Here is a 27,891-nt window from a genome sequence, read left to right as displayed (position 1 = left end):
AAGTTTATGATCAGAGATGCCCAACTGTATTGTAAGTTCATGAAATTTAAGCAGTGAGTTGAGCAGACAGTACAAAAGTGATCAGTGTGGAAAGCTCCGGCAGATAAACACCACAGGAAATGTTCAGAAGTCCCTTGTACACTGTTGGAGTCCATTTATTGGAGGGGGTGGGTCCCCTAATTTCCTGGATGATAGCACACATTTGCCAAAATTGCAAAGAGATGGTTTGGGCTGAAGTCTTGTAATGTCCTTAGTGGGGCTGAGCCAGGGTGCTTGAATGCCATACTTCTTGGATTTCTCCTTCAGTCTTTTTCCTTGTACATTGTGTAATACTGTGCTATAATAAATATATAGTTGGTCTTTGTTCCCATTGCTAGCACAGAGCTTCTAATATCTTAGTATTTTGGTGAGTAATTGGTGATAGGAGGGTCTTTTGTCATTCCTAACAAGCCCCTTTCTACAGGAATTTATGCTAATAAGTTTGACTCCAAGGGGTGGGGGTTGCTGGTTGCCTGGAGAAACACTTTCAAGCTAACTGACCTACCCCCAGGGAGGGGAGAGGGGCTGGAAGTTGAACAATGACCAATGACTTAATCAATCATACCTTTGTAATGATATCTCTGCTAAGAAACCCTAAATAATGGAGTTCTAAGAGCTTCTGGGTTGGTACCCACACTGAGGTGCCTGGAGGGTGGCAAGCTTAGAGGAGCATGCTCCCCTCCCACCCATCCGTACCTTGCCCTGTGCATCTCTTCCATTTGGCTGTTCCTGAGTTTGCATCCTTGACAATAAACCAGTAAATGTAAATACTGTGAACTGTTCTAGCAAATTAGAACTAGAGCACGCAGGGCCTGGGAATCCCTGGTTGGATGGTCAGAGGTTCAGAGGCCCCCACTTTTGTAGTGGGGGACAGTCTTGCAGGACTGAGCCCTTAGCCTGTGGGGTCTGCACTAACTCTGAGTAGTTAGTAGTGAATTGAGTTACAATGGAGGACACCCCTTTGTGTCCAGAGAGAACTGGAAAGTTGTGTGGTGTAGAAAACTCACAAATGTGGGTGTCGGGAGTATCTTGGGTAAAAAAAAGCGAATACCCCCAAGATTCCAGTTTCTATTCTTTCCTTTAGGTCCTACCTTTACCCTCAAGAAAGGCCAAAGACTAGAAGGTGAAATAGAGAAGAAACCAGTGTGATTCATTCAAGTCAGATAACCTTTATTTAACATCTGCTGTATTCAAATACACAGAGTTCTCTCCCTCAGCTCTAGCAGTTACAGAGATGCAAAGATAAACTATTTGCATCGTCCCTGCTTTCAAAACCTAGCTCCAGTGCCTTCAGGGTTTTTCCCCTGGTCTCTGACAAGAAACTTAAAAACTTGCAAGGGGGGGAGGGGGAGGGGAATGGAGATCTTTTATCCTAGCAATCATATTTTAAAGCTAAAAATGAGGCCTGAAGTTATAGATAATTGGCAGAGTCGGCTTTTGTATTGGTGTTTCCCTTCTGCTGTTTCTGGTCGTTTTCTATTGCAATTTTAGCACATCTTAAATATTTCCGTATTTCTGAACAAAATTGGAGAGGTTGTGAAGCCCATTTAGGAAAGGAGCTCAGGAACTTTTGATTCACAAAGAAACTGGGCGGGGGGGTAATTTTGCTGTATTGAAACTCTGCATCCCAAACCTATATGGCCATTATTTTTACGCTATAAATTTTGTGAGGACGGGACCCTTGTGCTTAGAAAAAGAAAATTCATCCCCTCCGCCGTGTTGAATAAGCAAATAAAATACATAAACATACGTGAATGACTTCTGCGTGGCTGTGTGTGACGCGTGACCATGTTTGTTATTTTTTTAGATTTTTCACTCTGGATCTTTGTTGAAGGCCAGCAGGAAGAAGGCGTAGCGTGGGAAATGAAGAGGTTTAACCACATCCCACCATTATGGAGTTGAGTCTAGCAGGTTAGGGGGCGGATACACCACAGTAGAAAGTTATTAACACCTTTTACGAGGGTTAGGAATGGCTGGGTGCTCGGGGTTGGGGGGATTTAAGTTTCTCTAGGAGTGGGGAAATACTGCGCCTGTTAGAGAGAACTTGGCTCTGCATATCAGGAGCCAGAGTTCTAGAACTGGTTCTACTACTGATTTGCCCCGGGGACCTCGAGCTAGTATATTAGGCGTGTATATTAAATCCCCCAGATTTCTGTTTTCCAGTCTGAAACTAGGGGTTGGCTGGACGAGGAGGTTAGCTGGGACAACGGCCCCCGTGGCTTCCCATTGCTATTGTTCCTCGCCCTGGCACCGCCTCCCTCTCCCGGAGGCCAGAAGAGGAAGAGAGAGCGGCCCCTTTAAGGGAGCCCTCGACTACCAGGGCCCGGGGTGCCCCCCGCAGGGGAGCAGGGGCGGGGCGCCGGGAACCCGGGCTTCCCACGCAGCCGGGGACGCCGTTACGTCACAGAGCTCGCAGCCAATCAGGATGGAGCCTACCGGGACGCATTACTAGGGCGACGGGCCGGACGCCTCCCCGCTTCGGGATGAGTTAGCGGCGGGTTCTGTTTGGAGATTGTGACCCCCCACGGATTCTCCAGGTCGCCACGCGTCCCCCACGGTGACGCTCGCTGTCCTCTGCTGGTCACAGGTGGGAGGCTGGAACTGTCAGGTGGGGGTTACGCGCCGGTAAAATGGCGGCGGCCGGGGTATCCCCGAGTTGGCGGAGGGGGAGCAGTCCCACGGGCTCTTCCCTTTGAGCCGAGGTTTTCCCCGGGCTGCGGCCCAGGTAACGGTCACTCGGCCGGGAGTTGGGGTCCTGACGCCGGTGCGGCGTCGCTGGCTCAGGTGAGAGGAGGTGCGGAGAAGCTACTCCCGGAGCCTGGGGAGACGTCGGGGGGCTGTGGCGCCGCGTGGGCCGGCTAGGCTAGGACGATGCGGCTGCTGGGTCGGGAGGGCCAGGTGTCCCCTTGGCCTGTACAGATTAGCGTCAGGACCTTCCTGTTCCAGACGTGAGCGGGTCTGTGAGCTGCCTCGCCTCCATCATAGTCCTGTTTCTGCCACTGTTAAATCACTTGTGTAAAATGTCCCAAGTGTCCGCCACGTGCCAGCCCTGATCTGTGTATCCTTCAGGCACCAGATGCCTGCCCATAGGTGCCCGAGTGGCGGTGCCACGAAAGGAAAGGTAGGCCCCAGCCCGGAGCTGCTGTCATGTCAGATCCTTAAGGTGTGTCTTAACTTCTACCTGCTCTTTGGAGAGAAGAAATAATGGTAGGGCACTTGAGATGCCTCAGGGACCTTTCGGTTCCTTTGTACTTACCTGCTTCAGGTGGGTTCCTCGGAATATTGCATCTGCCTTTGAACCTCATTAACTGTATTCCATGTGCACGTGGCTGTAGATACGGCTGAGTATTGGGATTCAGTGTAAGCCCAGGCAAATAATGAAAAGTATGGTGAAGGGCTTTCAGAGATGAAATATTGTCTATACATGTCAGTCGCTTATTTGGGCAAAGACACGTCATGGAATGTAATTAGTTGAGTTTTCAAAAATGTCTTAATGAAAGTCCTTTTTGCGAAAGTATTGATTTTTGAGAGTAAAAGAAAATTATCAATTTTTAAAAGTTTTTTCTTTTTTAAAAAAAGTTTCTGTTGCCACATTTTATTTCGATGTGATAGCTAGAAATAGTGAGTCATTTTTTTTTTTTTTTGATAGCAGGCTTGATGTTGCTTTGTTCTGTCATTGAGAAACACGGTAGCACTTTGTGAGTCAGCCGTTGGTGGTTTTTGTCTTTTAGTGCCCACTGTGTGTCAGGTACTGTGAAAGTGAGGGTTCTCTTACCTTTTAAATTGAGCTAATGGGTTAGTTCATCTGCCCCCACTTGGCTCTTGCTGACCATCTAGAGGAAACAGTGGGGAAAACCTAAAAGACTTTTTCTTGCAAACTGCTACCAGGAGATTTGGTCAGTTTGGCCTGGGGCTGGGGTAGGTGTGGTTTCTAGTTCCTGTTCTGCCAATTAAAATACATTAGGGAAATCATATAACCTCTTTGTCAGTGTTTCATCTCTGGAACGGGCACAGTATTTCTTGTCCAAACAGTCTCATTGTATTGTGAGGGAAAAAAAAGAAAACAAAACAAAACAAGACAATGTATATATGAAAGGGCTTAATAAAGTTAAAAATATTCAGTGATAGCAGTTGACATTTATTACTATGAGGTTACTCTGCCAGGGACCTTATTTGTGCTGACTCAGTCACCTAGCAATTTTGTGAAGTACTTTCCTCTCTTTGTTATACCGATGAGGAAACTGAGGCACCGAATGAAACAACTCTGTTCTTAATGGCCATATGGTCTTCCAGTATTATACAGATTTGTTATGTGTTAAAGGGATATATAGGAACACATTTTTCAATGAAGTAAGTTTGTTTGTGATTTTTTGGGTTATATTTTATAAGTAATAATTGTGTTTCATTCCGTTGGCATCCAGCAGTGATTTATATAGTGATGACTACAGTTACTTTGGTTAAGTGGTATATTCATCTTACTTTTGGTGCCCTTTATTTTTAAAATTATTGTAAAACAAAGAGTTGATTAATTTCTAACAGGAAGCACAAATCAATAGTCAAGATTTAGTTTTTATTAAACTCCGAAAGAATAATTTGCTGGGTGACTTTTAAAAGAAAGCTTACATTAGGTTCATTGCTTTGATGTATTTGCATGAAGTATTCTAGTCTCTAAAGAAAAAAAAAGGATATGACTAAAAGTGGCTCAGATATTCATTCTTTCTTTGAGCCTTTATGGAATTGCCCTGCCAAGTCTTTGGCGTGTAAAGATTAATTCCTGACCTTATTATCGTGGAGCTCAGGGAGAAGTCTCAGGTCCAAAAGTTTGTAGACCAGTGAATAAGATAAATAACTAATGCAGTGTGAAAGGGACTCAGATATAGTTGCGCTGGGTACAGAGAATTGTGGGAATACATACAAGGGAGCGGTTGCTCTTGTTGGGGTGGCCATGGCTAACATAGAAGAAGAGTGACTGCAGGAGAAAGGAGAAAGGGCTTCTCGTCAAAGGAGTTAGCAGTGGGGAGTCTGGACAAGTGAGAGTGCATTGGTGTCCAGGGGTCAGACAAGAGTTTTGCAGAAATTGCTGAGAGAGAACCCAGGAATGATTGGAGATTCTCAGCTGAGAGAGTAACTTTATCCTGTAGCCAGTGGAACCTGTAGGAGGATCTTAATCAAATGAGTCGTATGATCAAGTTTATGTTCTCGAGAGATGATTTTGGTAGCAGGGTGACACCCAGAATGTCAGGAGACCAGTTGAGGACAGTTTGCATACTCCAAGCAAGAGGTGGTGAGGCAGTGAACCAGGACATTAACTGGCAGACCAGAGTTCAGAGTCTGCCACACACATTTTGAAGGCAGATGGAAGACTGCGTGTGAAGAATAGTGAGGGGGGAGAGGGGAACCCTTGCTAACCAAGTAGAGTCAGGTGTTGTTTGTTTTGCTACTTTGGTAACTGTATGGTTGCAGATTGGAGATACTGTTAATTTAGGGAAAGGGTAGAGCAGAAAGTTCATTGTTACTGGGTTTTGGGAGAATTGTAAGCCCTTTGATGTTGTTGGGTCAATAAAGTTTCCTAGAACCAGGCTTCTGACTTCCTCTAGGGTTCTGGTTTCATAGACTACAGAAAACTTAAATTATATCAAAAAAGTCAGCAGGGTCTAGTGTAAAGGTGGATCCACTGGACCGAAGCCATGAAACAGGAGCGGGAAGAATCCTCTTCCCTCGCAAAGTGTGTTGGGGGTAAAAATGTTAGAATAACATTTTTTCATTTATTTTTACATTAGGGTTTTAATATATTTGTACAGATGTCTGTTATAATATGGAAGTAATCACAAATGAAAAAGTGCTCTCCACTCAAGCATTCATAACACTAAAGTTGTCTAGCATCTGACCATATAACATGAATGAACGCATTCCAAATTGACTGCAAGGTGAAATTGGAAACCTTGCAGAGATGCAGGATTTCATGCATTCAGAGCAAGGCTGAGAACTGTTCAAACAGAAGCACAAGTCAGAGAACTAGTACTCTAGTAATACTAGAGTAAAATTCTTAAAAAGGACTCTGAAAGCAGTGACTATAACAATGACTGATAAATTTGACTTGAGACTTCATTAAAATTGAGAACTTCTCTCCTGCTACACCATTAAGAAAATGAAGTGCAGGGGTGCCAGAGTGGCTCAGTCCCTCGAGCGTCCTACTTCAGCCCAGGTCATGACCTCAGGGTTCATGAGACGGAACCCCACATCGGCCTCCCTGCTGTCAGTGCAGAGCTTACTTCAGACCCCCTGTCTTCCTGCCCCTCCCTTGCTCTTTCTCCCTCCCCCTCTCTCAAAAATAAACATTCAAGAAAAAGTAAGGGGCAAAATACAGACTAGAAGAAGAAATTTGCAATTCATATATCTGACCAAGGACCCCTACCCAGAATGTGTATATGTGTGTATGTATAAAATTAATAAGAAAAAGAATTTAAAAATGTACAGAAGTTCTGAACAGGCTCTTTATACTTTATACTAGAGAATCTGGGTAGCTCAGTAGGTTGGGCATCTGATTTTGGCTCAGGTTACAATCTCACCATTTGTGAGTTCAAGCCCCACGTTGGGTTGCTGTCAGCCTGTCAGCACAGAGCCCATTTTGGATCCTCTGTCCCCTTCTCTCTCTACCCCTAACCCACTCACACTCTCTTGCTCTCAAAAAATAAATAAAACATTAGAAAAAAGGTGCTCAACATTATTAATCAATGAAGAAATGGAAATCAAAAACAGTGAGCTACTACTACACACCTTCCAAAATGGCTAAGATTTAAAAGATTGCTAATGCCAGTATTGGCAAGGATGTAGAGCAACTGAATCTCATATATGTTGTTGGTGGGAATGTACAGGCATTTTGGAAAACTGTGGTTGTGTCTGATCCTACCCGTGATCCATCAAATCCATTCCTAGGTACATGCCCAAGGGGAATGGATTTCTATGTCTAAAAAAAAAAAAAAAAAAGTGAAAATGTCTTTGTAGAACCTTTATTCATAATCACTAAAAATTAGATAAAGCCCAAGGTACATTAGCACTAGAATGGATGAGTCCATTGTGGTATATATATAAAAGGAAACATTAAAAAAGCAGTGAAAGAATGAACTGCTGATACATGCGTCTACATGGATGGATTTCATAGATGTAAGGAGCCAGACAAAAGATTGTATTCCATATGATTCCATTTAAATGAAATCCCAAAACAGGTTCAGCTATTTGCTGGTCAGAGAAGTCGAAATGGTGGTTCCTCTGGCAACCTTTTGGGGTGTTGGAAGTGTCCTATATATTGAGTTTAGCGGTAGTTACATGGGTGTGTGTGTGTGTGTGTGTGTGTGTATGTATGTAAAAATTCAAGTTGCACAGCTGAGATTTGTGCACTTTCTGTTTAAAGAGGTGCTAGTGAAATTGGCCATGTTAGCATGTTAGTTAGGCCGATTAACTTGATGAGGAAAACCAGCAGGAATGATGATGAGAGAGATGTTTTATAAGAATTTAAAAAGGAGTTGGGGCGCCTGGGTGACTTAGTCGGTTAAGTGTCTGACTTTTGCTTAGGTCATGATCTCGCGGTTTGTGGGTTCGAGCCCCGCGTCGGGCTCTGTGCTGACTGCCAGCTCAGAGCCTGGAGCCTGTTTCAGTCTGTGACTCCCTCTCTCTCTGACCCTCCCCTGCTCACGCTGTCTCTCTCTCTCTCTCCTAGAAATAAATTTAAAAAAAAATTTAAAAAAAAAGAATTTAAAAAGGAGCATGAGAGGCTTCAGAGGAATAAATGATGAAATCAACAATTTTTCTTTTGTGATAATTGACTTGCAAAAGGCAAACGTGAAATCAGGATTGTCATATCATGCCGTTTTTCAGTTTGGCCACAAGAGTACGTCCCAATTCCTTATTAATGCCTTGTCCTAAGAATTAGTGTGTAGTTGCAAGTGTAACCTAAATTTTGGTTAATGTAAGATTTATTATGAAAATAAGTTATTTTTATATTTTGTTTCATTTTTGAAGGTGAAAATTCTAATCTAGTCTCTTTTTCATCATTGTGAAATGTAAAGAGAAGTCACTGTATGGCTTTTTCCATGCTATGCTAATTGCTCTTGGATAATGAGGACTCCCGTGGTCCCTTTGGCTGCAAGATTTTGGATGTAGTGATGGAGCTGAGAAAAGCCTGTGGTGAGTTCCCAGTAGCAGTGAGAGAAAGCTCGAAAATTAGGCCTGGGTGACCTTTCAGCCAGCACATCTTCACCTGGTCCTCTCTATCTGGCAGTGGGGATGCGGGGATCCTACTGTGATAACCCCCGAGGCAGATGGAAGGCACGTCTGAGGGGCACCATTAGTGAAAGCTGACCAGGGGTGATTAACCACTTTTATCAGCCGACTTTGACAGTTGAGGTTTCTGAAAACTGAAATTGTTAACTTCCTCACAGGAAGTAGATTGCTGCTATGGAGACAGTCAAGGGAAGGCTTTACTACCCCTAGTTCTTCCACCTCAATAAGAGCTCACCTCCGTTTTCTGTTTTAAGTGTATAGTTAATCCCTTTGGGAGAACTCATGGGTCGGGGATTTGGTGTGTGGGTGACCAAACAAGTCTGGTCAGGTACGGACAGGTGTCACAAAGCAAATGACGGAAGTTAGGCCTAAGAGAATGAGGAGGAGGAGAAGTTAGCATGTCCACCATTCATAGGGTTCTTTGTGACTGGGAGTGTGGAAGGAAAGGGGTTGTTTTTAGCTCCGATAGTAACTCTTTCCCCACAGGAATGTTTCGGTGTCTTGGGGAAGGCAGCTTTGTTTGTGGCTCTTATTGTGTCTGTTCTCCTGTTGTAATACAAATGCTTTCTTAGGATTGTGTCTTTATTGTGTGGCCTTTAAGTAAAAATTTGCCTTTGTAGGCTTACAGAGGGAAATGATGGTAACTAGGAGTGGCTTGAACACCATAATGTGTGTTAACTTGAACATTTTTGGACACTTAACCATGAACTTGGTGATGGGGACAGTCGAATAAGATGCAATTCCTGTCCTTGCGTTTACTGTCTAGAGGATGGGGATAAGTCAGTGCCTTCTGTACGGAGATTGCTGAGATTTTTGTCACCTCTTGTCACCTGTAGGTTTTCTGTGATGAAAGGTAAGCATGGCAGCTGTGAACCATGTGGTCCATAGGCAGTCTTGGTGACACTCTCTTTTAGTAGTTATTAATAATACTAGTAAAACCTAATATTTGTTGAGTGCTTACTACATACTGGTTTCAGTCCTAAGTGCTGTAAGTTTGTAATTCCTCTAATTCTCATGGTGCCCCTGTGAGGAAAATACTATTATAGTCTTCATTTTACTTTTGAGGAAACTGAGGCCCAGAAACATTAAATCACATAGGTTTGAACCTAGGCAGCCTAGTTCCAGAGTCTGCTGTTTTGCCTGTTTTAATCCAGTTTAAATTTGAAAATATACTCTATGTAAATATACTTATGTGGCTTTAATTGTAGGAGATTATGATTTTGAATAAGAGTATGCTTTGTATTACAAGTTATGCTCAAAGTTTCTGTATATCCATGCTGAACATAATTGACTGTAGCTGCACAAGGTGATTCTTTTTATAATATGGGAGTTTTAATTTTTTTTAATGTTTATTTTTGGGAGAGAGACACACAGAGCACAAGTGGGGAGAGGCAGAGAGAGAGGGAGACACAGAATCTGAAGCAGGCTCCAGGCTCTGCGTTGTCAGCATAGAACCTGATGCGGGGCTCAAACCCACGAACTGTGAGATCATGATCTAAGCTGAAGTCGGACACTTAACCAACCTAGCCACTCAGGCGCCCCTATAATGTGGATTTTTAAGTGAGACATCCTTTTGCCCTTTTTCTCTTTCCTGTGTTGTGATTGTTTTGGCGTCTCTCTCTCTCTCGTTCCCCTCCTCTCTCTATATTCTCTCTCTCTCTATATATATATATGTATACATACATACATACATGCACACACACTTTTTTTTCCAGTTTTTTATTTTAGGAAAGAGAGAGAGATAGAGAGGGAGCAAGAGGAAGCATGCAGGAGGAGCAGAGAGAGAAGGAGAGAGGGAATCCCAAGCAGGCTGCACACTGTCAGAGCCCAATGCGGGGCTCAAATCCATGAATGTGAGACCATGACCTGAACTGAAATCAAGAGTCGGATGCACCCTGGCACTCTTAATACTCTTGCGTATACTATTATATCATTGTGAAATTTAGTAAAAGCATATTACTGGGTTTTAATTTTTGTGTATACATAATGATATTTTATGATGTAGTGTTCAAATTGGAGAGTTTGTGGATTACTGGATTAACATACTTGTCGATGTGAATAACTACAAATTGAAACTGAAGTTGTATTTTAAGCATGGCTGTTAATTAGGACCAATTGATTAAGTTAAGGGAAGAACTATGTTTGCTTTGTTCTCTGTAAGAATGGGAGAGAGGTGTAGAAGCAGGATTGAAATAATGTAGAGTGGTCTAGGGGGTGCTAGAGTAACCTTATTTTGCTGAGTTTATTTATGGTTGTAATGAAACCAGCCCAATTTACCTTCTCTTGCCTTCTGGGAAGAAATAATCTTAGAAGTCAGAGTTAATCAAGAGTGAATCTTTGCTAGAGCTACTGTTATAAATAGTTCTTGTGTTTTGAGTGGGCTAATCTTCAGGGAACTCAGGCTACATTGGACATAATTGTTCCCATAGCTATATTTATTTCTCTCTTTATCTCAGATTTATTTAACTCTTAAAAATTAAGGGTGTTAATATTCTAATTTTGAATTAAGAACACTAAAATTGTATCTGTTTTCTCTTTTGCGGTTGTGCTTCTGACTTCTCCAGGGCATTTTCCATACATACTTCTTCTTTACAGCATTTCTAGGAGATGGGTATTTATATTAGTTTCTTGTGGCTGCTGTAATAAATAGTACAAACCTGGTGGCTTAGTACATCAGAAATTAATTTTGTTCACAGTTCTGGAGGCCAGAAGTCCAAGATCAGACCCACTGGCTGATGTCAAAGTGCGGGAGGACTGTGCTGCCTCTAAAGGCTCTAGGGGAAAATATGTTCCTTGCCTCTTCTAGTTTCTGGTGACTTCCTTCATTTCTAGGTTTGTGGCCACATCACTCCATTTCCTGCATCTGTGGTCACATTGCCTTTTCTTCTTCTCTCTGTGGTCAGATCTTCCCCTGCCTTTCTTTTAAGACTTTTTATTTTGGGGGTAATTATAGAGTTACTTTCAGTTGCAAGAAGTAATACAAAAGGAACCCATGTACGTTCCCCCATTGGTAACATCTTGCAAAATTGTAGTACAATATTGCAACCAGAATATTGACATTGATACAGACAAGAAACAGAATAGTCTCACCATATGGATTCCTGATGTAGTTCTTGGATAGCCACACACCCCCTTCTCTGGCAACCACTAGTATGTTCTCCCTGTCTGTGATTCTGCCATTGCAAGAATGTTCTATAAATGGACTTATGCAGTGTGTAACCTTTGGGAATTGTCTTTTTCTACTTAACATAATTCCATGGAGGTTCATCCAGGCTGTTGCCTGTATCAATGGTTGGTTCTTTTTTCTTGGTATTCCTTAAGATCATTAGTATTTGGTGTGGGTGTATCCATTGAAGGATATTTTGGGTTATTTCTAGTTTTTGGCTGTTATAAACATTCATATACAGGTGTTTTGCGTGAACTGAAGTTTTCATTTCACCGGGATAAATGCCCAGGAGTGCAGTTGCAGGCTCATATTGTGGTTATATAGAAAAATGGGTTTGTCTCTGAACTCTCCATCCCACTGCACTGATCTCTATGTCTGTCCTTAATGCTCATGCCATACTGTCTTAATAATTACGATTGCTTTGTGGTAAGTTTTGAAATCAGGAAGTATGAGGCCTCCTACTTTGTTCTTCTTTTTTAAGTTTGTGTTGTCTATTCTGGTTCCCCAACAAATCCATATGATTTAGAATCAGCTTTTCAGTTTCTACAAAGAACTCAGCTGTGGATTCAGTAGTGATTTTTAATATGTTCATCGAGTTGTACAACCATTACTACAATTAATTTTAGAACATTTTCGTCACCTCAAAAAGAAGCCCTCTGTTCATGAGCAGTGACACTCCCCTTTCCCCCAACCTTTCCCCTTAGATGCAAGTTCTAATCTGCTTTCTGTCTTTGTGTATTTGCCTATACTGGACATTTCATGTAAGCAGAGTCATAGAATATGTGGTCTTTTGTGATTGGCTTCTTTCAACCAACATGTTTTCAAGGTTCCTCCACGTGGTAGCATGTATCGGTGCATCCTTCCTTGTGGCTGAATAATGAGCTGTTCCAAGGCATAGATACCCTGCACTTAATTCTCTGTGGGTCAGTTGACGAACACTTCTTGGCTGTTATGAACATTCAGGTACCAGTGTTTGTGTGCATGTATGTTTTAAATTTTTTTTAACGTTTTTTTTATTTCTGAGAGAGAGAGAGAGAGACAGCATGAGCAGGGGAGGGTCAGAGAGAGAGGGAGATACAGAATCCGATACAGGCTCCAGGCTCTGAGCTAACTGTCAGCACAGAGCCTGATGTGGGGCTCGAACCCATGAACCGTGAGATCTTGACCTGAGTTGAAGTCGGACGCTTAACCGACCAAGCCACCCAGGCGCCCCTGTGCATGTATATTTTAATTGTTCTTTGGTATTTACCTAGGACTTGAATTTCTGGACCATCTGGTAAATATAGATTTCAATTTTGGGTGAACTGCCAGACTGTTTTCCAGGTTGTACCATTGGCAGTGTGTGAGTGTTCCATTTCTCTACATCCTCACCAACACTTACTCTTATCTGTCTTTTTGATTATGGGATTCTAGGGAAGTTACATTATAACATCCCAGTGGGTATGAGGTGATAACTTCATTGTGGTTTTGATTTGCATTTCCCTGATGGCAAATGTCCAACATCTCTGCATGTGCTTATTAGTCGTTTGTATAGTTTCTTGGAAAAATGTCTGTTCAGATCCTTTGCCTGTTAAAAAATGTTTTTTTAATGTTTGTTTATCTTTGAGAGAGAAAGTGTGAGCAGGGAAGGGACAGAGAGAGGGGGAACAGAGGATCGGAAGCAGGCTATCTGCTGTCAGAAGCGAGCCCTGTGTGGGGCTCGAACTCACACGCTGTGAGCTGAAGTCAGAGGCTCAACCGACTGAACCACCCAGGCGCCCCTTGGCCATTTAAAAAATTGGGTTATTTTTTTTTTAATTGCTGAGTTATACTAGTTCTTTATATATTCTAGATACAAAACTCCTTATCATATATGATAAATTACAAAACTTTTCTCATATAGGTTGCCTTTTTCTTGAAATGCAGTTGCTTTTTAAAATGTTTATTTGGGGGATGCCTGGGTGGCTCAGTTGGTTAAGCGTCTGACTCTTGACTTTGGCTTAGGTCATGATCTCACAGTTCATGTGTTTGAGCCCCACTGTAGGCTCTGCGCTAACAGTGTGCATGCAGCCTGCTTGGGGTTCTCTCCCTTTTTCTCCTGCTGTCCCTCCCTGACTTTCACCCACTTTCTCTCTCTCTCTCTCTTTCCCTCTCCCTCTCCCTCTCCAAATAAATGAATAAATATTAAAAAATTAAAATGTCTTGTATCTACAATTTTGTTGAACACTCATTAGTTCTGGGAGGTTTTTGGAGTAGATTTCTTGGGATTTTCTATGTAAACCATCATGTCCTGCAAATAGGGACAGTTTTACTTCTTTTCTGTGTAGCTTTCATTTCCTTTTCCGGTCTCCTTGCAGTGACTGGGATTTCCAGTAGTACAGTGAACTAGGGTGGTGAGCATGGCATCCTTGCTTCGTTCCCAGTGATGGGGATTATACATTTCGTGTTCTGTCATTACGCATAATAATGTTTACTACGGGTTTTTGTAGATGTTCATTACCCCTTTGAGGACGTTCTCCTTTATTCCAGTTTTTTCTGAGAGTTTATCTCATGAACAGGTATTGAATTTTATCAGATATTTTTCTGTATAGATTAGTATGGTCATGTGGGGTTTTTTTTTCCAGTTTGTTAATATTGTGGATTACACTGATTGATTCTTGAATATTGAACTAACCATGCATCTCTGATTAAATTCTACTTTTTATATACTGCTGAATTTTATTTGCTAATACATTGTTACAGATTTTTGTGTCTATATTCATGTATCGGTCTGTAGTTTTATTTTTTTTTTTGTACTCTTTTTCTGGTTTTTGTAAACGGAATTGGAAAGTGCTCCCTATTCTTGTATTTTCTGGAAATGATTGTGTTGACTCCTTTTTAAAAATTTGGTGTAATTCTCTGAGGAAACAATCTAGGCCAGGAGATGTCTTTTTCCAGTGGTTTTTAATTATGAGTTCAATTTTCTTTATAGTTACAGGGCTATTCAAATTACCTGTTTCATTTTGGGTGAGTTGTAGGCTTTCCAGGAATTGGTCCACTGACACACAGAGTGGGGCTCCTCATTGCTGCTGGGCAGATGTGCATATTTCAGCTCTCCTCCATGCCTCCCCTGTATGCTACTCTGCATCCTTAACTGTTTCCTGCCTTGGGCCTCTGCTGACCGTGCTGGGAGGGGATGGCTCCCCCCGCCACTACGGAGGTTGGTGAAAGTCTTGCCTCTTTACCAGGCCTTGCCTCATACTGCCTACATAGGGGTGGGAAGAGTACCTTGTAACTGTCACGGGAATAAAGTCCAGGCTCTCCAGATAGTCTCCATAGACTCTGTGTGGCTGGGGAAGGGAGTCTTAAACCTACCTGGCAGGGAAGAAAGTCTGGCCTTTGATATCACCCCTGCAGGGGTAAAGGATTGGGTAAGGGAAGGAAATCATGTTGAGGGGTAACATTACAGCCTGGTGAGAGTGAAAGGTTGGCTCCTTGCTTGGCCTATGCTGGCAGGGGTGGGGATGGGCCACGGTTGTGTCTGTGGGTTTTGGCTGGAGCGTAGTGTTTATTATCTAAAAGTTTTCTGTTTTGCTGTGCAGCTCTTTCTTGGTCCTTTGAAAGAGAGAGACTTTTTTGTCTAACCTCGTTTGGTGTTTCTGGATAACTGGCTTCTTCACCTCCATGTCCATATGGTATGTGAGGCAAAAGGAAAACCCAGGGGACTCAGCACTGTGTTGTCGCGTAGGTCCCAGGTCCCCGGCTGGTTTGCCTTCTGCTCTCCACCTTCAGAGTCTTCTTTTGTTTGTCTCGGGTTTTTCATTGCACTTAGCTGGAATAGTAGGTAGGGGCAGTAGATCTAATCAGTTTTCCCAGAGGTGAAGTTGAAATGGGATTGTTTTTGTTTTTGTTTTTTTCTTTAATGGAAGAAAACAAAGGGTGGAAATTAAGATATATAAATTGGCCAGTATGACACATAAGAAGTTAACTTTGGGTCAGTTACTTGGAAGTGATAGTCTAACTCTGTCTTTATTTCTCTAGAGAGTAATTCGGTGTGTCATTGTTCAGGAAAACCATGCCTTCATTCGTTCTAGATCTCTTAAGAAGCTTGACAATCTAGTAGATTATTTCTGTATTTGTGCATGTGTGTGCATGTGCATGTGTGTATATATATATACATTTATAAATTCATAGGTGAATCTAAATTTCTGGCTTCATATGTGACAGAGAAAATTTTGTCTTACTGGAAGATTCATTTTCTGGAGAGGATTCCATTTTTCTAGAGGTTGTTGGAAATCTTGAAGCTGTGGATTCTTTTCTACAAGGAGAGATACGCATTATGCATAGTGGTTAAGAGCTATGTAAGAAAATTTTGTGAAAGTCTTTAGTAACCAAAAGGAATACTGGGGTCTTCACTGGAAACTGTGTGATGTCTAGAGCACTTTTCCGGTAGATTTAACCTATGGTATCTGCAGCTTTTGATTTTTCATTTATTTTACAACTTTGTAAGTTGTTAGAAACTGACAGCAATGCAAATTTTTTTTTTTCTGTAAGCTTATTTATTTATTTTGAGAAAGAGAGAGAGAGTGAGCAGGCAAGGGAGAGGCAGAGAGAGAGAAAAAGAGAGAATCCCAAGCAAGGTCCACACTGCCAGCACAGAGCCCAACGCAGGGCTCAAACCCATGAACCGTGAGATCATGACCTGACCCAAAACCAAGAGTCACTCAACTGAGCCATTCAGGCACCCCAGATTATTCTTGTCCTTAGATATGCAGATGAATTTTTTGGTTGGAGATACAATTTATCTCATTTCCTCTTTTCTGCAAAAGGCCAAGTTTGGATCTATTAAGCAAGTTTGTCTCACCATTTCTTTTCTTTCTTTTTTTTTTTTAACGTTTATTTATTTTTGAGAGAGGCAGAGGGAGAGAGGGAGGGAGGGAGGGGGAGAGAGAGAGAGAGAGCACACAAGCAGGAGAGGGGCAGAGAGAGAGACAGACAGACAGACAAAGAGTCCAAAGCAGGCTCCAGGCTCTGAGCTGTCATAACAGAGCCTTGTGAAGGGCTTGAACCTACGAACCATGAGATCATGACCTGAGTTGAAGTCAGATGCTTAACTGAGTAAGCCACACAGGCGTCACTTATTTCACCATTTCCGATTGCCTATATGTTTGTGCCTTATGGATTTGCTTTGGAACCAGATGGGACATCTTATTTGGACCATAATTAATTAGTTAGTGAAGTAAAATCATAGACAGGTGTTCATTTTATATTTGCATGGAAGACACAGAGTTATCTTTTTGTTTGCTTAAATGATCCATTAACAGCTTGAACTGTGAATTTAGCATGATGGGCTTGAATACCATGGTAGCATTTACTGTCATTGTGATTTGGAGTAGGGGATTTTGTTTTTTAACCTGTTTACCCACTGGGAGAGTGCTGTTTCTCTGAGGATTAAGAGAGATGTAGCAAGTCACACACTTCTCACAGTACCTCCTACATCTTCAGAACTCTGTTTTGTTATTATAAGGCTGTGGACAATTGGGGCGCCTGGGTGGCTCAGTCGGTTGAGTGTCTGATTCGATTCAGGTCCTGATCTCACAGCTTTTGAGTTCGAGCCCTGCGTCAGACTCTGTGTGACAGCTCAAAGCCTGGAGTCTGCTTCAGATTCTGTGTCTCTCTTGCTCTCTGTCCCTCCCCCACTCATGTTCGTTTCTCTCTCTGTCTCTCTCTCTCAAAAATATTTAAAAGTTTTAGAAGGCTGTGGACAACTGATTTTATTTTTCTGAGACTTAAGTTTTTGTAACAAAAAATGAGGGGGCTTTTTTCTTGATTGTGAGGTCCTAGATTTCACTGGACCTACTGATAACAGTTGCTTTTGGAAGTGAGAACATTTTTTTTTTCTTTTTTCTTTTTTTTAATTTTTTTTTTTTTTTTCTAGGAGAGAGAGAGAGAGAGAGACAGCGTGAACAAGGGTGGGTCAGAGAGAGAGGGAGACACAGAATCCGAAACAGGCTCCAGGCTCTGAGCTGGCTGTCAGCACAGAGCCTGATACAGGGCTTGAACTCATAAACTGGGAGATCATGACCTGAGCCAAAGTTGGACTTAACTGGCTTAAACTGACTGAGCCACCCAGTCGCCCCTAATGTTTTATTTTTGAGAGAGAGAGAGAGACAGAGCATGAGTTAAGGAGAGCCAGAGAGAAGGAGACACAGAATCTGAAGCAGGCTCCAGGTTGGCAGTACAGAGCCCGACATGGGGCTCAAACTCACAAACAGTGAGATCATGACCTGAGCCGAAGTTGGACGCTTAACTGACTGAGCTTCCCAGGCGCCCCTCATGCCTGCTTTCTTTAGGTGGATCTTAGAATTCCTCTAGCCATCTTTGGAACTTGAATACACCAAATGTCATGGAGTGTGGGGAAGGGAGCTGCCCCTTACCGCATTCCTTCTGGAAGTTGCTATCTGGGCTTAGATTTTGCCCTCACTCTCCATATTCTGGCTAGGAGTGTTGCTGTCTGGGAAAACCAAAGCTCCAAGGGCAAGGCCAGTTTAACATCACTGCCTCCCTTTCAGTCTGGAGCTTGGGGGCATGGGACACTTTGGGCCCTTACCACACTCTTCTGGCATTCCTGTCCTGATTTAGCACTAGAGGCAGCACAGTCTCTCAGATTCCTGAGTCAATAAGACTGTTCATTAATGTAGTCAGTACTAGAATGTGTCATTTCCATGGGCCCATTGTATCCTTTTGATACCGGGAATCATCTGACTAGCCCAGTATGCCATTCCCAGTCTCCTCTTTCCCTTTCTAACATTTGTCACCCTCACTGGCTGAAAGAGTTGAGACTCTCTTCTGGGGTGCTTGCAACGGGAGGAGATGATATGTCCAGTGTCTGTCCCAATCACATGGGGGCCCCTAGATGTGGGGCAACGATTGGGTGTGGGACACTGGCACGGGCCGTGAGAGGATTCGCCCAAGACAGAACAAAGGAGATAGGAGTTTATTGAATACACCTCAAGAGAGCCAGCAGGCAGGACGGCAGAGGAGAGGCTGTCTGCCATGAGGCAGGAGGTGGGGGCTGTCTTTAAAGGGGGAAGGTGAGGAGGTATGGGGCCATAGGGAATTTTCCCTTTTTTGGTAACTGTGTCTGGTTGTAAGCAGCCCTTTGGTTAGTTACGGCCTATGGGTATTTCAAAGTGGGTGGCTTGATGGGCATGTCTGTATTCAGCCAGGGCAGTCCCTGTGGGCCCTTTCGCCTTGACCAAGTTTCCAGTGCTCAAGCCTGTTGTCTAAAAGCCACCTCTATGATATGTACATTATGGGGTAAAATAAGTTGTGCTTCTGAAGTATGGGCCATTAACATGGCAGTTTCCAATTATTGAGTGTACTTTCTAAAAGCTGGACGGTAAAAGCTTTAAGTAAACTCTGTAATGGTGTCTGTGCTTTAAGTGTTTATCCTGCTTCATGAATCTGAACAGGAGAATTTTCTGAATTGATTATAGTTGTTCTGTTTATGTTGTGTTGTTGAAATGTTCTATGGTTGTTCCATAAACTTTTCCTTGAAAAAATAAACACTTCTGTTAGATACATTGTAAGTTTCCTGTTGATAGATAATAAAATGGTCCTTTTCTGTCAAAGAACAAGACCTAGCATTTCTGTTTGGTATTTGGTTATGTGGTTCTTTTTGAATCTTTCTGTTAAAAATGAAGCACCATTTTGTTTAGAGTCCAAAATATTAAATGGAGTATGTTCTAGGGTTCAGCCCTTAAGTTTTCTGCTCAGTGAAGTAACTAACTTGCTTTTGTTTGACTCTAGTAAATGGATAGCTAGCAGGTATCCTTCCTTGAGTAGTGAGGCCTTCCTTTGGTGGGGGGTGGGGGGGGTGGGGCTGGTAGGGAATCTTATCTCTGTGGATAAGTGTGAAGACTGAGTCCACCATGTCCTTCTCCATCTCTAGGTGCACATTCTTCATCTGTCTGTGTCCTTTCAAAATCATTGGTTGTTGCCTTCAACCTCAACTTGGTTAACACTAAATTCATTCTTACTCCCTTCCTCAGTTCCCTAGTGGATGTGTCTCTGTCTGTCTGTTTAGTCATCCAGCATTGAATTGTTTTATTTCAATTTGACCCCACCGCCACCCCCTTTTTTTAAGGCTTTTGAAGTTGTTTCTTTTTTCTTTATCATCATTATGCTTGCATTATTTTGATAGCCTTCTAGGTTTCTAAAATAATAGCTTCCATTTATTGTCATGTGATATAATAAAGAATATGTCTGGTTCTTGTCCCTGGATCCAGATGTGGAGCTTCAATAACCCTTGGAATTTTCTGAGTAGGGGTAGGAGTATCTTTTGTTATTCATAATGAGCCCCCTTTGACCTTACCTGAGTTTATGGTGATCACATGACTTAGGGATGGGCCCTTAGATAGTTTTCAAGGGAGGGTCTGGGAAAGACTTAGCTTTCAGTTAGAGGGTTGGAACTTTACCACTCCTTGATCTCTGGGGTGAGAAGAGCGACTGGAGATTGAGTCCAGTCATGCACAGATCATTCAATCAACCATGCCTGTGTAATGGACCCCTTTATATAAACTCTGGGACAGTGGAGTTTCCAGGCAGGTAAACACATGGATGTGCTAAAAGGGGGACACCTGAATTTCTCCAAGAGAGGGAGAGCATGGAAGTTTGAATCCCTCCATTCTGTTCCCCTAGACCTTGCCCTATGCATGTCTTCCACTTGGCTGTTGCTGAATTTTATCCTTTATAATAAAGCTGTAATTGATTAAGTATAGTGTTTTCAGCAAGTTCTGTGAATCATTATAGCAAATTATTACACTTGAAGGAGGGTTGTGGGAGCCCTTGAATTTGTAGCAGAGTTAGACAGAAGTTCTGATAGCTTGGGGAATGTGTGCTCCAAAGGCAGTCTTGTTGGGTATCTTGCCCTTTAACTTGTGGGATCTGGTACTAACTCTGGCTAGCATGCCCAAATCGAATTGTAGGATACTCAATTGATATCAGAGAACTGGTGGCAGGATGCAGTGTTTATTCTTTGGTAGGCATTATGGTATGTATTATTTTATGTAATATTACAGCTAGGTAGGTTCATGTTTTATCATCCTTGTTTTATAAAGAAAGTGAAGCTTTTATTTTTTTATTATTTTTTAAATACTTATTTATTTTTAATGTTTATTTTTGAGAGAGAGAGACAGAGACAGAGATAGAGTGTGAGCAGGGGAGGGGCAGAGAGAGAGGGAGACACAGAATCTGAAGCAGGCGTTAGGCTCTGAGCTGTTAGCACAGAGTCCGATGTGGGTCTTGAACTCACAAACCACGAGTTCATGAACTGAGCTCAAGTTGGATGCTTAACTGACTGAGCCATCCAGGTACTCTGAAAATGAAGCTTTTAAAAAGTCCTGTAGCTTGCCCAAGGTCCTAGAGCTGGAAGTGGCACACCTAGTGCTTTCTGATTGTAAAATCCTTACTTACCCCTTTTTGCTGAGCTCCCTCTTGATTGAAGGGTTGGAACCTTACCAGCTCCCCCTCTGGCAGCTGTGGACTGAGGACTGCTTTTTCTACATCACTGTGGAGCTCAGGAACTTGGAATTCTCCATTATGGTAGGATGGAACCCACACTCCTTAGGCAGCTACTCAAGACTCAACCACAGTTCATCAGGTCCAAAGTAATAATATTGTCCTAGTCTTTATATAGAACAAAAGAAAACAAACACCTCTTGTGTTTCTTGGGTGGGCTACTCAGTGTGTATCTCCAGTGAATTGCATTGGAAATAGAAGATATATTTTCTAGTTCCTTATGAACTATAATTGAGAAGTCAGAATTTATTAAAAGATGTCACTATAAAAATAGCACATGATGACCAAGTGAGCAGTACAGATCATGAAATATTTCTGGAATTCAAAAGAGCAGTTCATGGAGCAGATGTTATTTGAATATGGTCCTGAAGAGATGGTAGGGTTTTGGTAACTAGCGGGGGAGAGGACCCTGCTAGGCAGGAAGCCCTTGAGTGAAAAGGAATGGAGAAGGTTGGTGGACATGTTCTGGAAGTTGGTGTTGATGGCAGTGAATGCTTCAGTTTATCTGGAGGGGGACCTTTCCTGAAGCCTGGATCTGCTGCCGGTCTCAAAACGTGTCTTCAAAAGTTTTAGCATACTGATTTAACTAACTGAATTTGTGCTAAAACTTTATTATTTGAAGCTACAGTTGTTTGTAATTAGATAACTTAGGGTCAACCTAGGTGATCAGTTCAGGTGATCATGTGGTTAATCCCAAATTTACTTAAAAATAAGGTGTAAATACAATTGAGAATTACCTTTTCATCTGTCACTTGAGCTGACCAAAGGATATTTCAAACTGTACAAGTTTGAAAGTATTTTTAGTAGTACAACATCAGAATAAGTGTATTCAGAGTAACTAGTCTGAAGGAGGTAGCATTCTTTGTATTGGGTAAATTTGGATGAATATCTTGTTTGTTTATTTATTTATTTATTTTGAGAGAGTGCCAGAAAGAGAAGAGAGAAAGAAAGCACGAGTTTGGGGTGGGAGGGAGTGAGAGAGCAAGAGAGCGAGAGAGAGAGAGAGAAGCAGGGAGAGAAATATATCCAAGCAGGCTCCTCACTGTCAGTGCAGAGCCCCACATGGGGCTCAAACTCAGGAACCCTGAGATCACCACCTGAGCCAAAATCAAGAGTCGGACGGACGTCCAACTGACTGAGCCACTCAGGCGCCCTGAATATATGTTTTAAAAGTTTCTTTGTATATGACTCACTACATCGTTTTATACTCAGTCTCCTGTGTTCTGTAGAGTTTGAATTGGATCTTTTCGTTCCTGACCAGTAACACTGTATTGGTCACTGGGCTCCCATTTAAAAAAGGGAGAATGTGGGGCACCTGGGGTAGCTCAGTCAAGCATCCGACTCTTGATTTTGCCTTAGATCTTGATCTCAGGGTTTGTGAGATTGAGCCCTGCATCAGGCTCTATGTTGGCAGCATGGAGCCTGCTTGGCATTCTCTCTTTCTGCCCCTCCTTTGTGCCCTCTCTCTCACAAAATAAATAAACTTAAAATTGGAAAATGTGCCCTGTAAAATTATGGCTTAACAGACAATCATTTTTTTTAAGTTTACTTAATTTGAGGGGTGGGGGGTGGGAATTCGAAGCAGGCTCTGAACCATGAGATTTTAAGTTTTGGACACTTAACCAACGGAGTCACCGAGGTGCCCCAGACCATCAGTTTTTATAAGTGACCTGCACTGTGGATACTTAGGAAAAAAGGCTATGACATTAGGTATTGGTCTATTGATTTTGTTTTAATTGAGGTGAAATTCACATATATTAAAGTGAGCAAATCAGTGGCATTTAGTACATTCAGTGTTGTGCCACCACCACCTCTGTCTAGTTCCATAATACTCCATTATCTAGAATTCCTTCTCTACCTACCTATACCTTTAAGCATATGCTTCTTTTTTTTCCTCAGCCCCTGGCAACCACCAGTCTACTTTCTGTCTCTGTGAATTTGCCTCAAGTCTTGTTTATTTTACTTAGTGTAATGTGTTTGAGGTTCATCCATATTGTTACATATATTAGTACTTGATTCATCTTTAAGGCTGAGTAATATTTCCTAGGTATACACCACAATTTATTTAGCCATTCCTCCATTGATGGGCATTTAAGTTATCTCTACCTTTTAGCTATTATTACAAAAGCATACTGTTGCTTTTGTAAACATTTGTGGACAAGTATTTGTTTGAGAACCTGTTTCTAGTCTTTCTTGGTAAATACCTGGGAGTGGAATTGCTGGGTGATATAGTCATTCTATATATAATTTTTTGAGGAACTGTTAACCTGTTTTTCACAGTAGATGCACCATTTTATACTCTCACCAGCAACATTTAAGGAGTCCAAATTTTCCATGTTTTCACCATTACTTGTTATTTCCCATTTAAAAAATTATGGCTACCCTTGTTCTGTATGTAGTGCTATTTCACTGTGGTTTTGATTCGCATTTCCCTATGACAATGACTGTGAGCATCTTTAATGTGCTTATTGACCATTTGTATGTCCTCTTTGGAGAAAGGTCTATTCACATCCTTTGTCCTTTTTAAAAAGTTATTTGTCTTTTTGTGGTTGAGTCATGAGAGTTCCTTACTTTCTGGATACTAAACCCATGATTTGCAAACATTTGCTTTTAGTTTGTGGGTTGTGTTTTTACTTTGTTGATAGTATCTTTTGATATACAAAAGTTTTAAATTTTGATTAAGTCCAATTTATCTATTTTTTTCTTTTGTTGCTAGGGCTTTTAGTGTCATCTTTAAGAATCCATTGTCAAATCTGAAGTCATGAAGATTGACCTGTGTGTTTTCGTCTAACAGTTTTATGGTTTTAGCTCTTGCATTTAAATTGTTGATCCATTTTTAGTTAATTTTGTCCATGGGTATCATAGAGAGGCCAGCTTCATTCTTTTGCATGTAAATGTCCACTTACTACCATTTATTGCAGACTGTTTTTTACTCATTGAATGGTCTTGGCACCCTTGTCAAAAATCAATTGACCATAGATGTATGGGTCTATTTCTGTATGCTCTCAATTCTATTCCATTGGTCTGCATGTCTCTTCTTATGCAGGTAGCACACTGTTTGGATTATTGTAAACTTTGTAGCAAGATTTGAAGTTGGGAAGTGTGATCCTTCAGCTTTGTTCTCCTTTTTCAATACTGTTTGGCTACTTGGGGCTCTTTGTAATTCTGTGAATCTGATGATCAGCTTTTTTATTTCTGCAAAAAAGGCCTTTGGCATTTAGACAGATATTGCATTAAATCTGTAGATTTCTTTTAGGGGGAAAGCTTTCAGTCTTTTACTCTTAAGTATGATGTTAGCTATGGGCTTTTCATAAATACCCTTGTTTTTCTTTTAAGCTAAACAAATTTTTCTAAATGGAATTAATTGCAAAACTTGAAGCTAATTTAAAAAGTTTGTCAGCTTATGGGAAGTAGTCTCAAAATTGAGAACAGAAGTTTTTACATGTTAGTAATTTTTGCATTCAGTGGTTACATGGTCAGGAATATACAGAAAACATTTATGGTAAAGGAGAAAAAAGGAGACAGGGCCTTCAGACCTCATTGACTATATATAGGGTTTTACACCCTGAACTGTTGCAGTTGACAATTACATCTGCTTCTGAAGCTTCACTTTTATTATTGGCTTGTGAAAAAGTACATATTGAGACTTACAAAACTAAAAGTTTTTCTACTGAGAACAGACTGAATGTTGATGGGGGAGAGAGGAAAATGGGTGATGGGCATGGAGGAGAGCACTTGTTGGGATGAGGACTGGGTGTTATATGGAAACCAATTTGACAATGAACTATAGTAAATAATAAAATAAAATGAGTCTCTTCTAGACAGCAAAAAAAAAAAAATGTAAAAGTTTTTCATGTGATAATTTCTTTCTTGTAAATGTTCATAAATATTAGTTTTGTTTGTTTTGTTTTGTTTTCCTTGAGACTTATACAAGAGGAAAGGACCATGGGCCAATGGCTGCATCAGAAATTGCTCAGAAAAATGGGAACTTTTTTCCTTCTTATCAAAATGGAAGTGCCCTTAGAGTTAGAATACACATTGTTCTTGCATTATGTAAACTGCCTTATCACATGAATTTTCTATAGATATTTTAATGACATTCAGATAGGTTTTGTGCAGATGTTTAAAAATATTTATTTATTTATTTATTTATTTATTTATTTATTTATTTATTTAGAGAGCTAGGGAGGGGCAGAGAGAGAGAATCCTAAGCAGGCTCTGCCTTTTGAGGGCACTTCCACATATGGGGTTCCATCTCACAAACCAAACTGTGAGGTCATGATCTGAGCCTAGATCTGACTGAGCCAACTAGGCACCCTTGTGGAAAACATTTTTGATAGACCAGGTCTTGGACGTATTGTTTTGTAGAGAGTCAGGAGACATTACCTTTTTTACTCATTTCAGATATTTTCAGTTTTTAAAATAGTTTTTGGAAAAAACCCAAGAGCCCTATTAGAATAATTTTGCTTCTTTAAGTCTTGTCGGCAACTTCCTCCCTGCACCCCTCCCCCCGAATCTTTTGTGCCATGTTTAGCTAATGCATTAAGTGAGACTCTTAAATCAGAGATGAGAAAGAGGAAAGATTTCTGTGAATCAGTGTGTTGCCTAAAACTATTTTTGTATTAAACAAATTATATCCTTCTCTCCAACCTCTCTGGAGTATAAAAAATAGTATAATGATTTGTTGTCTCTAAATATAATTGATTTTTGATGTACAGTAGTATATCCATGGCCTCACCAGTCAACGGAGAGCAGGTGTTTCCTCTTGGAAGATAGTTTGCCTATATATATTTATAAACATATATGTTATAAGTATATATAATATAAATAAATATATCTAAATAAAATAAATGAGTTTGTTTTNAAGATAGATATTGATATATATATTTATTTAAAAACTGTATTTATATATTTTTTATTATATTATGCTTTATAATATAATGCACTGTAATATTGTTAATTATTACACATATATATATATATATATATATATATATATACATGTGTGTGTGTGTGTGAAGAGAGAGGAAGTAGAAGAAAGATTTATGAAAAATTAGCTCACCTGGTTATGGAGTTTGAGAAATCCCATGATCTGCTCTCTGCAAGACTGAGACTCAGGAAAGCCAGTGGTATAATTCAGTCTGAGTCTGAAGGCCTGAGAACCCAGAGGAGCTGATGGTGTAAATTCCAGTCCTAGGGTCAGAGAAGATGAGATGTTTTACCTAACTCAGTGAGGTAGGCAAAAAAGGGGTGAATTCCTCTTCCTCTGCTTATTGTTTTATTCAGGCCTCAACATATTGGGTGATGCCCACCCACACTGGAGAGGGCAATCTGTTTTACTGAGTCCACCAGTTCACATTCTAATTTCTGGAAACACCCTCACAGACACATCCTTAAACAGTGTATTCCCTGGCCAAACTGACCCATAAAATTAGCCATTACGTTGTGATTAGTAGAAGGGATTGATATCTATTATGATCCTTTTTAAAATTTTAGTTAGTATCTTTGGGAAAAAGAGAGCATACAGATGGAGAAGAATCTGGTGGGTTTAGAAACTACCCATTCTCTAGACTTAGATCACTTGCACTTGGAACATCTCCTTTGACTCGGTTATCAGTATGTTTCTTAATTCCTTTATTTCCCTTTATAATTCTCTATAATTATATATATTTTTAATGTTTACTTTTGAGAGAGAGAGAGAGAAACAAAACAGTATAGGAGTGGGGGAGGGGCAGAGAGAGAGGGAGACACAGAATCAATGAAGCAGGCTCCAGGCTCAGACTCCAGGCTCTGAGCTGTCAGCCACAGAGCCCATTTCAGGCCTCGAACTCTTGAACCACAAGATCATCACCTGAGCCAAAGTCAGACATTTAAACAACTGAGCCACCCAGGCACTCGTTCATTATATCCTTGATTATTTATGAAACCAAACAAAGACTCTTGTGTTGATATTTTTGCTAAAGTGATATAAACATTTACCTAAATATAATTATGGATGGGTAGATGAATGTGGATATAGTCAAAGGATGGCAAATTTTGAGAACCTTTTATAGAGGAGAGACTATTAAACTTATATATGTTCTGATGTGAATTCTTGGTTGTTTTAACTTTTTAAAAGGAACCATTAAATGGCCAATGGAGGTGAGTGGACAACATCTCATTGTGGTGGTTGTTCACTGGCTTTTACCATCATCTACACTCTGAACATGGGCTTTGCAGATTCTGAAACCTGATTTCCTGGTTTCATCCAGAGCTCATGACCTCATTCATGCCAATGAAATTCATAAAGTATTGATTTTTCAAAAGCCTGTTTATTAATTTACATGGAGAAATGGGCCTTTCAGAAAGTCTGATTATACTCACTGTTTGGAGTATTTTTTGTGTTGATAATCTAAGTACTGAACAACATCTCAGTATTAAACAATGTCTTACCAATAGTCAAAAAGTTGACTAGTGCATTGAATGATGATACAGTGATGTACACAGATAGAAAAATAAACCTATGTTAAGGATTTTCTTTAACTCATAATCAGGACAAATGGTATAACTGATTCAGAGGAAAAAATTTTAAAAGCCCCACTAGTTGATCTGAAGCAAAGGAATGTTGAAATGGCTTGCAAGTGGAGACACAAGTGGCTTGTCAGTGAGGGAATTTCGTTGAGCCCTCTACCTGATAGGGTGGAATCTGCATGTGAGCTGTGAAATTCCACATACAGTTGGAATGTGATGAGGTGGAAGGGTGTGCTATTAACAATTCCTCTTTTTCCTTGTTTTTCTTGCCATGTATCACTGAATATGCGTTGTGAATTATGACGAGTGGGAATCTGAGGGTATTCGAGGGCAGTTCTTCCTCTTGGACTGTCTTC

The 27,891-nt window shown here is 41.0% G+C and overlaps 1 protein-coding gene and 1 long non-coding RNA gene across 6 annotated transcripts in view; one reads left to right on the top strand and one right to left on the bottom strand.

Moving 5' to 3' along the window:
* Positions 1–2,496: 2,496 nt before the first annotated feature.
* Positions 2,497–27,891, top strand: part of LCLAT1 (lysocardiolipin acyltransferase 1) — a 173,820-nt gene continuing 148,425 nt past the window's right edge. For 2 of the 5 annotated variants that reach the window (XM_077774086.1, XM_077774081.1), the window contains exon 1: positions 2,497–2,626. The gene's annotated coding sequence lies outside the window, so the exon portion shown is untranslated. Of the gene's footprint in view, positions 2,648–2,678; positions 2,824–8,201; positions 8,224–27,891 lie in introns of those variants that run through there. The other 3 variants (XM_077774083.1, XM_077774084.1, XM_077774085.1) reach the window with 3 other exon arrangements.
* Positions 14,467–20,984, bottom strand: LOC144239867 (uncharacterized). The gene is made up of 4 exons (XR_013337514.1): positions 20,921–20,984; positions 15,688–15,761; positions 15,089–15,275; positions 14,467–14,529 (listed from the first exon to the last, which is right to left on the bottom strand). It is a non-coding gene; the product is annotated as an uncharacterized LOC144239867 (long non-coding RNA).

Source organism: Crocuta crocuta, unplaced genomic scaffold (genome assembly GCF_008692635.1).
Source record: "Crocuta crocuta isolate KB4526 unplaced genomic scaffold, BGI_CrCroc_1.0 scaffold246, whole genome shotgun sequence".
NCBI lineage: Eukaryota > Metazoa > Chordata > Mammalia > Carnivora > Hyaenidae > Crocuta > Crocuta crocuta.
This window is presented reverse-complemented; position numbering and strand designations above follow the sequence as displayed.